This window comes from Ailuropoda melanoleuca, chromosome 7, assembly GCF_002007445.2.
Source record: "Ailuropoda melanoleuca isolate Jingjing chromosome 7, ASM200744v2, whole genome shotgun sequence".
Lineage (NCBI taxonomy): Eukaryota > Metazoa > Chordata > Mammalia > Carnivora > Ursidae > Ailuropoda > Ailuropoda melanoleuca.
In genome coordinates, this window is record NC_048224.1 from 97,334,004 (window position 1) to 97,346,554 (window position 12,551).

Below are 12,551 nucleotides of genomic sequence, written 5' to 3' on the forward strand. Positions count from 1 at the left end.
GTCAGAGCCTCTAGTTTTGACTGCATTTGGCTCGTAGAATTTTTAATTTCTGCCAGATTTGCTCTCATTTCCGCCCTTAGAGATTCTATATTCTCATTAACATTTTCGTTAATACTTTTTTCAAGTCTACACAACATTTTGACCATTGTTACTCTGAATTCCATTTCTGATAATTTGGTTATATCCATATCCATTAGTTCTGTGGCAGAGGCCAAAGACTCATTCTCTTTTCTTTCCTGGGAGGTATTTCTCCTTCTCGTCATTCTGATGAGGAGACGTTGCAGGGTTGTCCAGAGTCCAAATTATTGACCAGGACACAGGCAGTGTGCACTTGTTTTATAGGGACCTTAGGGATGTGGGCTTCTTGATTTTTCAGCCTACCTTCTGGGGGAGGGGCCTGCTGCGCTGATACTCAGGCCACCCTGTTTGGGTAGATTCTCCGTGTCCCCTGGGAGGGGGCTGGGGATGGGCACACTGTGAGCAGGTATTTCCAGGCTTTTGTTCTCTGGCGGCTTTCCTTGGCGGTTTGCTGTGCCTCCTCTGAGAGTCACAGCAGCAGTGGCTGAATCTCAGCCTCTGTTTCAGAACAGAGGGATCGCGGACTGTTCTCCACTGATGTTCTGGCCACTTTAACTCTGTTTCTATTGGTGCTGCTCAACCCTGCAGCGTCCCTGGATATGCGCCCCAAAGCCAGCGTCCCAGCCCTCACTTCCAGGGCTGGCGCGTCTCTGTCCTTTGTGTTTCTAATACCGCCAGCCGCCCCTGAGCGTTCTGGAGCTCCGGGTCTCAGTCTGGTTCCAGTGAGCGCACCAGAGGTCCGGTTTTCAGACTGGTCTCTCACGTTCCCCAGCACACGGTCTCAGTCTGCTTTCTCTAGGGTGTCCATCTGCGAGTCCGCCTGCTCCCTCGTGCAGGTGGCTACCACTTCCTGGTGCCCGAACGCGGTGGCTCCCTCCCCCTTCCGTTTATCTTCTGATATCTGTGCATGTTTTCAGAGCTCCCTGCTTCGAACCTCAATACTCATCGCTGGAGATGTTCATGTGTAGAGATCCAGATGTATCTTCCTGCGTCTCAGGCTGATTCCGTGGATGATTAGGATGGTCTGGTACCTATCCAGCTCGACTCAGGGGACCAGCTGAAAAAGGGGTCCCCTACTCCTCCATCATCTTAACTCCCCTATTTTAAGAAACAGACTCTTAACTATAGAGAGCAAAACTGAGGGTTACTGGAGGGGAGGAGTTGGGGCATGGGTTAAATAGGTGATGGGTATTAAGGATAGTGCTTGTTGGAATGAATACTGGGTGTTATATGTTAGTGGTGAATGACTAAATTCTACATCTGAAACTCATATTACACTGTATGTTAACTAACTGGAAGTTAAATAAAAATTTGGAGAAAGGGGAAAAATGGGAGAAGATATTTGCAAATAACATCTGATAAAGGGTTAGTATCCAAATATGTAAGGAAATTCTACAACTCAACACCTAAAAAACAATAATCCAATTAAAAAATGGGCAGAATACATGAATTGACATTTCTCCAGAGAAGACATCTGGATGGCCTCCAGACATATGAGAAGATGGTCATCATCACTCATCATCAGAGAAATGCAAATCAAAACTACAATGACATATCACCTCACACCTGTCAAAATGGCTAAAATCAACAACACAAGAGATAACAGATATTGGCAAGGATGTGGAGAACGGGGAACCCTCTTGCACTGTTGGTGAGAATGCAAACTGGTGCAGCCACTCTGGAAAACAGTATGGAGGTTCCATAAAAAGTTCAAAATAGAACTATTTATGAACCAGCAATCACTGGATATTTACCCGAAGAATATAAAAACACTAACTCAAAGGGATACATGCATCCATATGTTTATAGAAACATTATTTACAGTAGCCAAGATATGGAAGCAGCCCAAGTGTCCATTGATTGATGAATGGATAAAAAAGAGGTGGGATATATATATAGCATATTATTCAACTATAAAAAAGAATGAAAACTTGCCATTTGTAATGACATGGATGGATCTAGAGAGTATAATGCAAAGTGAACTAAGTCAGAGAAAGACAAATACCATATGATTTCATTCATATGTGGAATTTAAGAAACAAAACAAACAATCTAAGGGGAAAAGGGGAGACAAATGGAGAAACAGACTCAACTATAGAGAACAAACCAGTGGTTACCAGAGGAGCTGTGGGTAGGGGGTTGGTGAAATAGGTGATGGGGATTAGTATGTTTGGTTTTTTAAAAAAAAAAAAAAAAAAAAAAAAAAAAAAAAAAGATGTAATTTTTAGCATATTGCCAAGTGTTGACATTTCAAAATAAAACTGTCACATTATCCTTTTGAAAGTGTCCAATGGAAAATAAATGCAGTAGCAATTTGATACTCCTCATCTGTTTAAAAAATAAACATGAGTATTTTTTAACAGGAGTTTTACTTTATTTTTCCCTGTGGTATTTTTATTCCTCTTAGAGAATTTTACTTTAGTGTTAAACATAAACAGTGCTTGATTGATCACATGTAATATATTTTATGCAATAAAACTATGTATATAAATTAAAATTATGTTTCTTATGATCAATAAAGTGTAAATGGTCACAATCTTCTTGAATTATCATAGCATTGATTATAAGTTCAAAATAATCAAAAGAAAGTAAACTTAAAAATTTTGATAATAAAATCTATTTAAATGATAAATTTGACTATTTCAATTAATTTATATATCCCTAGATGAATAATAATATATTGTTAGCTGATAGTTCAATCAGTTCCATTCTGTTTTTCTTTTTTATTAATGTAAGTGTTGAAAGCACTACATAAAAAAAATGGATGTGAATAAAAAAGTTACTTTGGACTCCTTTATCTGCTAAGGATCACAGAGTGAACTTCGCAAAAATTATTTTTAATGATTTACCAGTTGATAGTTTTAGGCCATTTTTTTTTCTATTTTGTTTTAAGCAAATAATCAGTAGCTACCTATCTTGGAAATGGATCTGTTTCCATTAATATTACTCTAATTTCTCAGCACCCTTTTTTGGAATTGTCCCACATTGGTAGTTCACCATAGCAAGTTTCTGGATGAATGAGCTGAATGTCTTTCTATTGTAAAGTTGGAAGAAAGCCATTGGGAAAGAGGAACCAGCACAATACATTTTAGGCTGATCAAATGTTTGAAAAAAATATGAAAGAACCATTTACTTGGGGCATATGGCTGGCTCAGTAGGTAGAGTATGGAACGCTTAATCTCGGGGTCATGAGTTTGAGCCCCGTGTTGGGTGTAGAGTTTACTTTAAAAAAAAAAAAAGATAACTCTTTTTCATGGCACCTCAGAGACAGTAGGCTGCTTTAGGATGAAGCTGAACATCTCTCTCCCAACTACTGCCTGCCAAAAACTCATTGAAGTGGACGATGAACACTAACCTTGTACCTTTTATGCAAAGCATATGACCACAGAAGTTGCTGCTGATTCTCTGAGTGAAGAGTGGAAGGGTTATGTTAGTCCCAATCAGTGGTGGCAATGACAAACAAGGCTTCCCCATAAAGCAGGGAGTCTTGACCCATGGCTGTGTCTACCTGCTGTTGAGTAAGGGACATTCCTGCTCAGACCAAGGAGGACTGGAGAAAGAAAGCACAAATCTGTTGGGGTTATACTGTGAATGCCAATCTCAGTATTCTCAACTTTGTCATTGGAAAAAAAGGGGGGGAAGGGAAGAAAGCTATTCCTGGACTCACTGATACTACTGTGCCTCATTGCCTGGGGCCCCAAAGAGCTAGTATAATCCACAGACTTTTTGGTCTCTCCTAAAGAAGCTGATGTCCACCAGTATGTTGTAGGAAAGACCCTAAACAAAGCAGGTAAGAAACCTAGAACCAAAGCACCCAAGATTCAGTGTCTTATTCCTCCAACATAAATGTCAGCATATTGCTCTGAAGAGACAGCGTACTAAGAAAAATAAAGAAGAGGCTGCAGAATATGCTAAACTTTTGGCCAAGAGAATGAAGGAGACCAAAGAAAAATACCAGGAATTGATTGTCAAGAAACAGACGCTATCCTTTCTGAGAGCTTCTACCGCTAAGTCTGAGTCCAGTCAAATGAGATTTTCTAAGAGTAACAAGATCAGACATCAAAAAATATATATATTTTAAATATTATTGTAAATATAATATTTATATATAATTAGTAATTATATATATATATGACAGTTGAAACTCTGGAAATGGATTTTTAAATAACTTTTTAGTATTGCATGGCCGTTCAAAAGTCTTTTAATATGGGCTAGAAATTCCCCATTTGATAATCACTGCTTTGGAAACCCTCTCAAACCCTCTTTATCAATATATTTAAGAGAGGTTTCCTAGTCGGGTGATGGTGGGGAATGGAGGGAGTATGGATAATTGGGAAGACCTAATTGTCTGGTTTGGTTTGAAGATTTTTAGGTTTAATTTTCTTATGAGAAAGGTGTATACCATCTCATTTAACCACAATTCTTTGTTTTGAAATTCTAAATCTAATAAGCAGTTATAATTAATAAAATACTACTTTCCTTTCCTTTTTGAATGCTCTTTGTACGTGTTTTCTTTAGCTCTTCATGGAAAAAGGTAGCAGTGAACTGAGCCAGAATTTGAATTTTCTTTTGTCTGTTGGCTTTAAAAGCATCAAATGGTACAACAGATGTCACGTTTTTAACTTGTGGGAGATACTTAGGAACTCCAAAGTATTACTAAGATATTTAATACTGCCATAGTTTTTGTTCAGCCTACACTGAGATTGATTTGTATTTTATCATAAAGTATGAAGTTACAGGGCTTTTTTTTTTTTATAGATACCTTTATCAGATCAGGGAATTTCTCTTCTGATAGCTTGCTAAAAGTTTTTCTATCATGAATGTGTGTTAAATCTTGTCAAATACTTTTTCCGCACCTGATGAAATGAACATATTTTTTTAAAAATTTATTTTAACATGGTGAATTACATTGATTTTTGAATGTTAAATTAATTTTGCATTCCTAATATAAAATCCACTTGCTCATGATGTATTATCCTTTTTATATATTGATGGATTCAATTTCTTCTCTTTTGTTAAGAGCTTATGTGTCTATGGTTATGAGGGGAATGGGTCAGTAAATTTCTTATAATGTCTGTCATGTTTTAATATCAGGATTACATTAACCTAGTAAAATAAATTCCATTTTCTGAAAGAAGTTTCTGGAAGATTGGTGCTATTTCTTTTCTTTCTTTCTTTTTTTTGGGGTGGTATTTCTTATTTATTTATTTTATTTACCATATTCTTTCTAAATGTTTGATAGAATTAAGTTATATCAGCTGGGCCAGGATATTTGTTTGTGAAAATTAAAAAAATTTTTTTTTATTCAATTTCAAACTTACAGATAACTTGAAAGAATAGTATCAGGGTTTTTTCCACACACCTTTAACCCAGATTTACTAATTGTTTACATTTTGTCTTACATGTAATACATACAATAATCACAATAAATCACAACAACCACAATATTATGTGGTTGTTTTATATGAACCATGTGAGACTAGGTTGTAGGCACAGTATCTTTATTCCTAGATACTTCAGTTTGTATTTGTTGAGAACAAGGGCATTCTCTTACAAAACAAAGGTGCAATAATCAAAATTAAAAAAAAAACTTAACAATGATACAGTACTATTATCTAATCCAAATTCTGTACTCAAACTTTGTCAATTGTCCCAGTAATGTTCTTTATGCATTTTTTTAAAAAAATATTCCAGGATTCAATCATGCATTGCATTTATTTTTACGTACCTTTAGTTCTCATAAATCGGGAATGTTCCTCATTCTGTCTTTGCTTACTTGATTGACCTTGATGTTTTTGAAAAGTACCAGTAATTTTGTTACTAGGTTTGTTTAATCCCTTCTCATGATTAGATTCAGGTATGTATTCTTGTCAGAATTATTAGTGAAAAGATATGTTATTTTCAATCTATATGAGGAGGTGCATGATGTTGGTTTGTCCCAATATTAGTGATGTTGACTTTGATCACATAATTAAGGTGGAGTTGGCCAGGTTTTTTACTGCAAAGTTAGTAATTTTCCCTTTCTAACTTATTGGAAACATTTTGAGACCATGTAAATATACAGTTCCTCATGAAAATTTACCTGTTAGTTTTGACAATCATTGATGGTTTTTTAACTACACCTATCAGTTAGCATTTTACTGTGAAGAAGTACATTCCCATTCATTAAAGTCTGTGGCTCAGATTCTTATTTAATGAATGGGGACCCATTATATTATTCTTTGTCTTGATGCTCACATTTTCCTAGATTTTGTTCTACATGTGAAAATAAGAGTAGATACTTTTTCCAGGGATGAGATAAATGGTTGTGCCAATTGAAAAATATTCATCATTGAAGAAGAAGGCTTCCTCATGACCCCAGAATTTCTAGTTTCCCAAGGTCAGTAATAAGCCATCAAGAACACTGTGGCAGGCAATGGAAAAATCTGTGCCGATTCATCCTTATTTATACCACAGAAGCTCACATATTCATATTTATTGTGACTTAAGTCAGCATTTAAGTGAGGTGTTTTCTTTTACATTTTTCTTCACCACAATATTCTAAATTCCTTTACGTTAGATCACCTCTTTAAAAAAATAGATCCTGGGGAACATAACCCTACAGGAGTTGCAGGGTCCTCAGTAAATCCCTAATGGATGATTTTGTACTTAGGGGTTGACCATCACATTGAGAAATATGATAATAGGAGACATGCATAGATATTTTTACATTTGCATTTCGATGTGTCTGAAAACAACAGCCAAATTATTTGGTTTATGATTATAGCTGCTTTCAGTAGAAGAATAAGCCCTTGATAGTTAGGTGGAAAAATAATTGTGTCAATAGCAAACATTTCAATGACTCTGGAATAGCAAAAAAAAAAATCATCCTCATTTTTAACACTGTGCCTCTTGAAATTTCACATTAAAACATTGATTAAATTACTAGAGAGCTTTAAAAATATTAGTGTTCCTGAGTGTAATAATCTTTAATTCCCCCCTACACCAACCATTAGCATTTTAGAGTGAATGTATTAGGGAACTGCTTTAATGTGTAGATAATTAAAATTAAAGAATGCAAGATAGAGGTTAGGAGATAATTTTTTGATATGTGTTAAGGGATAATTTTGATATACTTTGAATTTCTAGGTAGAAAGATGGAATGAAGGTGAGAGTGGCCCTGGGGATATTTGAGGAAACCAGATGCACATTGTAGGACTGAAGGCCTAAGGCACGAATAAGGTTGGGGCAAAACATTTGGAGAAACAAATGAGGTAGAGAGTGCTAGAGCTGAAGAAGAATATAGCTACCCCATACTTTTGCCTGGGGCTGATTTTACTCCTCTCATTTACCTCTTCACTTCCTCATCTGCTTGAAGTCTGTGCTCCAATAAAGCACTTGCTATGTGCAAGGTTGTTGGCCTAGGCTGATCTGTCTACTGCTATGAGAAATTGCCCCAGTGGTCAGCAACTGGATCCTGAAAGCATTGCTTTCCCAGTTGTTCCCCTGCAGTTCTTGATGTACCCCTTATTTCAACCACACACTTGGGGTGCATGTCTTGTCTAAAGAAAATGTATAGTTAATAATAATACTATATTGTATATTTGAGAGTTGCTGAGGGTATATCTTAAAAATTCTCATCACAAGAAAAAAAACCTTGTAAACTCTGTACAGTGATGGAGGTTAACTAGACTTATGGTGATCATTTTACTATATATAAACATTGAAGCCTTATATTGTACAACTAAAACAAATATATGTCAATTATATCTCAATTAATACAAAAGGAGGGAAATGTATTATCAGGGCTTTTAGGCTGTTACATTTTAGGATCTCAGTCATCATCCTTATTTTTTTAGAAAAATGTTAAGATGACTTATCAGTATAGTGAGAATGGATGAATTAACTGCCCAACCTAGTAAGTCCAGTAAAGAGAATTTCAAGTGTCTTCTTACTTGATTTTTACAGATTATGATGTAAAACTCTCTTACTAAAGATAGTAAGTATTTAGGCAAGCCAATATTTGCAATCAGAAGATACCTTGCAATCTAGAATCCTTGTTCAATAAATGGGATCTTTGGTGACCATGACTTTCGTAGCCACTTTCCTAGCTTTGGCGCCCAGTGCTCACTAATGCTTGCTGAGGAGAAAAACAAAAGAATCAGTACAACAGTTGAGCAGCTCTTTAGTCACCATAAAGAAAAATGATTACTATTTTAAAGATGTTATGCTGAATTTCAAAAAGTACATTAAAGAAAATAAATTAGGTACAAAATAAAATGCTGATGGTTTACCAACAGAAAGGGATAAAACTTATGTTTGAAATTAATAGTGCTTTGGGGTAACTGCAAAAGTAGCTACTTTTCAGTTATGTACATTAAAGTGATTTTCATTTATTTTCCTTTTTTGATGTTTTTGGGAGGAAACAAATTTAACAATATGCTATTAGATTTTTGTCTTTGGAAATTGTAATTTTTGCTGAAAAGTAAAGTTCTGAGAGGATATCTTAGAGCATGAGCAAAATACCACATGGTTACTAGGATTTTAATATTTCTTAGAACAAGACCTTGTTCATATTTTTATTTTTTTATTGCTTAACATATAATCAGGAGAGCCAGTTAATTCTTTTAATTACATACTCCATTGATGTTGTGGTGACTTTACTTACATTTAATAATAAGACCAGAATATTGTATCTTCCTTATAAATCATACATTAATAATTATTTATAATATGCTACTTTTTTAATGACACTAGGATTTTTATTGGGTTATATATGACTGAATTGTGAAGTTTGGATTTCCTAATTATTTAGATAGTGTAACTTTGAGATATAGTGTATGGATGATGTACAGGGAAAAAAATTCCCTTCAACTGTATACCATCCCATTTCTGTATAGACAGAATCACAGCATTGAAACTAAAAAGCAACAATCTTTTAGGCATTTATTCAATCAAAAAGCATTTGTTGAAAGCCTCCCAAGAACTAATCACCTCAATCATATTTTAACTCTGTGCCAATCTTGATTATGTCTTATGTGTATTGTAGGGTATTGCTATTTTAAATTTGAGTGTTGTGGTCTTACTACTCTACCTCAAGTGTAGTACGATTTTGGTGAACAAAATATCAGGCTTGATTGTAGATAGACAATCAATGTATTTGAGACCCTATATCCTTTACATCCTAATATATGACCTTCTGGCTTCATTTACCTGGGTGATTAAGATAAAATATTTTTGCTTTTGCTTAACCATCCTTTACATGTATGATGCCTTGATTCTCACCTTTTTAAGAGCATGTAGCGATGGTGAGTGAAGTATAAGCATTCACTCCTTGGCCACTGCATCAGGTGGTATGGAGAATTCCAAAGGATGTACATAGCAATACTGATGGATGAGGGAGGCCAAATAAACACAAGTGAACAGATGGATGCATCTCTGTAAACTTGAATACATGCATGCAAGAACTTCAGCTACATGAGGACGATATTCCTAAATTCGAAATGATTTTTGGAGTGCTTAGTATAGATGACCTTGAGGCTTATTTTAGGATATTTTAAGTAAACTTTCATTAAAGAGATAAATAATAGAGTTGTGAATTAAAGGGACTGAGAATAATAACATGAATTCAGCCGTAAATCAACACATATTGTTAACTAGTTGATATATATTTGCTTGTGAATAGTGGAGATCACAAAATTCACATAAATACACTTCAGAGCGTGGGCCATTTGGGGAAAGCATAATTTATGGGTAAATGATGATTGAAAACTAAGCTGGATTTCTTTTATGGGGAATGATAATATCAAGAGCATTTAGAGAAAGTGACTTTTGTCATTGGTTTCTTTATGCTTGAAAAAGAGTCTGGAAACCATGTGTAGTTAAAATGGATACATCAGGGATTGTGGATGGACAGACCTTTGTCCAAATCCCAGCTAAGCCATTTACCAGCTAAAGATTTTTGTGTGGGAGGTGGGGGGAGACAACAACTTCCATGTGTTTCAGTATCTTAATCTTTTAAATGGAGGATAATGTCTACTTTTTAGGATGCAGTTTAGAACTTGATATATGTTAGATGCTCATTGAATGGTAGGTATTTTATGATTAAAAGCAGCTCATGATTTATTTTATGGCTTTGGAATTGATAGAAGGTAAAGATTTGAGAAAGGTAAGGACAACAAAAGAAGTAGTTAAAAAAAAAAAAGATAGTATTATCCTATGTAAAAAGAGTCACCCAGTAGTGTAAACATATCAGGCAAGTTGGAAGAAATGGTTTGATGATAAAACAATGTTTTAGGTTCTGTAGATTATGACCTGTATATATACACATATATACCATTTAATTGATATATATATACACACATATATATATATATATATATACACATATATACCATTTAATTGATAAGTAAGACTGATACGTGGTTTTTCCTGGAGGTCTCCAAGGAAAGAGTGTGGAGGGGAGTCACTGACAGATAAGTCTACTGTTACCTTCAGACATTTCCAAATCTCTTTCAGATGTTCAGACTATCTCTATGTAAGTTTTTATGTGAATTCTTTTCATTTTGCATGTATTTGATATTTAAGAAATACTAGATCTGTGAGTTATGAAATAGTTTGTGGGATTAACTTTGATTTTATTTTATGCACTCCTGGCTATTGAGTGTTTACTGAATCTTCTTGCCAAAATGAACTTGTGATTAGGTTGCAAGGGTGTTGTGCTCTTTGCTGTTTTGCTGATTCAGTGGGTTGCTTTACCTCTTCTGCTCAGACTGAAAATCAGTACCCAGAGTTATCATCATTGAACTGTTGCAATACTCTTAAATAAAACACAGAAGTAGGGAAAGAAACTCTTAGTGAATGAAAGTGACTAATGGGATTAAATATCTAATTTACCACCACTAATGGATACTTAGTTTCCACTCTAAAAGAAATAATAAACATGTTTTAGAATGTACATCCACATTGTGGAATTTTAAAATATAAAAGACATAATTACTTAAAAATTTTAAATCTTGTTTACAAAAATATGTAAGAAAAATAGCCAAAACTTTTCTAAAGGAAAAATAATGAAAGGGAATTCATTTTACCTTGTATTAAAATAAATAATTTAATGGGGTACTTGGGTTTTTTATTCCATCGAGCAGTCGACTCTATTTTGGCTCGTCATGATCCCAGGATTGTGAAATGGAGCCCCACTTTGGGCTCCATGCTGGGCATGGAGCTTGCTTAAGGTTCTCTCTCTCTCTCTGTTCTTCTCCCTGTGCCCCTCCCACCTTGTGTTCGCTCGCTCTGTCTCTCTTTCTCAAATAAAAAATCCTAAAAAATGATTTAAAAGCTAAAATAAATATAGCAATGTAGTGTTGTTATGAGAACAAATAGATTTATGAAACATAATAAAAAATTAGACTCCAAGTAATTATTTGTAATATTTTCATATGTTAATTGGATATTTCAATTTTTTTATGCATTGCTTATATTTCATTGGATTTTTTTTTTTAAAGATTTTATTTTATTTTTTCGACAGAGATAGAGACAGCCAGCANATTTAAAAGCTAAAATAAATATAGCAATGTAGTGTTGTTATGAGAACAAATAGATTTATGAAACATAATAAAAAATTAGAGACTCCAAGTAATTATTTGTAATATTTTCATATGTTAATTGGATATTTCAATTTTTTCATGCATTGCTTATATTTCATTGGATTGTTTTAATCCTCCTAACTGATCTCCTTTTCTCCCTCTCTCTTCCTTCTCTCTCTTCGNATAACGCCGGGATCACGCCCTGAGCCGAAGGCAGACGCTTAACCGCTGTGCCACCCAGGCGCCCCTCATTGGATTGTTTTTATCCTCCTAACTGATCTCCTTTTCTCCCTCTCTCTTCCTTCTCTCTCTTCAGTATGTTAAAAATATAACAGGAATGAATGATTCAAGTAAGGAGGGAGAAAATAATTTATAGTGTAGTATTTCTGTGTCTTAGACTCTATGGACTGACATTGGTCATATTAAGTTTTATGAACTTTATAGACTCTTGGTTACTGACACATATAGGAAATGTGTATTTTACCACCTTTGTGAGAATCATGGTCAATGGGATAGCCTCTGACACATTAGATTTGCTCTTTCAGATATTATTATGTAGCATATGGTCATCTAAGTAGATATAGAAAAAAAAGATTTGATTAAATCCAACATCTATTCCTGATGAAAAACTACGAGCAAATTAGGAGTAAAAGGGACTTTTAATATGATAAGTGGTGTCTATGAAGAACATACAGGTAACATAATAGATAATAATAAAAGACTGCTTTCTCAAACTACAAAATGTTGCCAAGACAAATTAAAGCAGATCTAAGCTAATGTAGTAACATCTCTTGTGGCTGACTGAGGAGAAGTGTTTTTTGGGAGAGGGGCATGAGGAATCTTTGGGGGGCAATGTATATATTCACTATTTGATTGTGGTTATGGTTTCATAGGTTTATACATATGTCA

At 34.7% G+C, this 12,551-nt stretch overlaps 1 pseudogene; it reads left to right on the top strand.

Annotated features, from left to right (window-relative positions):
* The first annotated feature begins 3,363 nt into the window (after positions 1-3,363).
* The window catches only part of LOC117802943, an 85,104-nt pseudogene continuing 75,916 nt past the window's right edge, over positions 3,364-12,551 (top strand).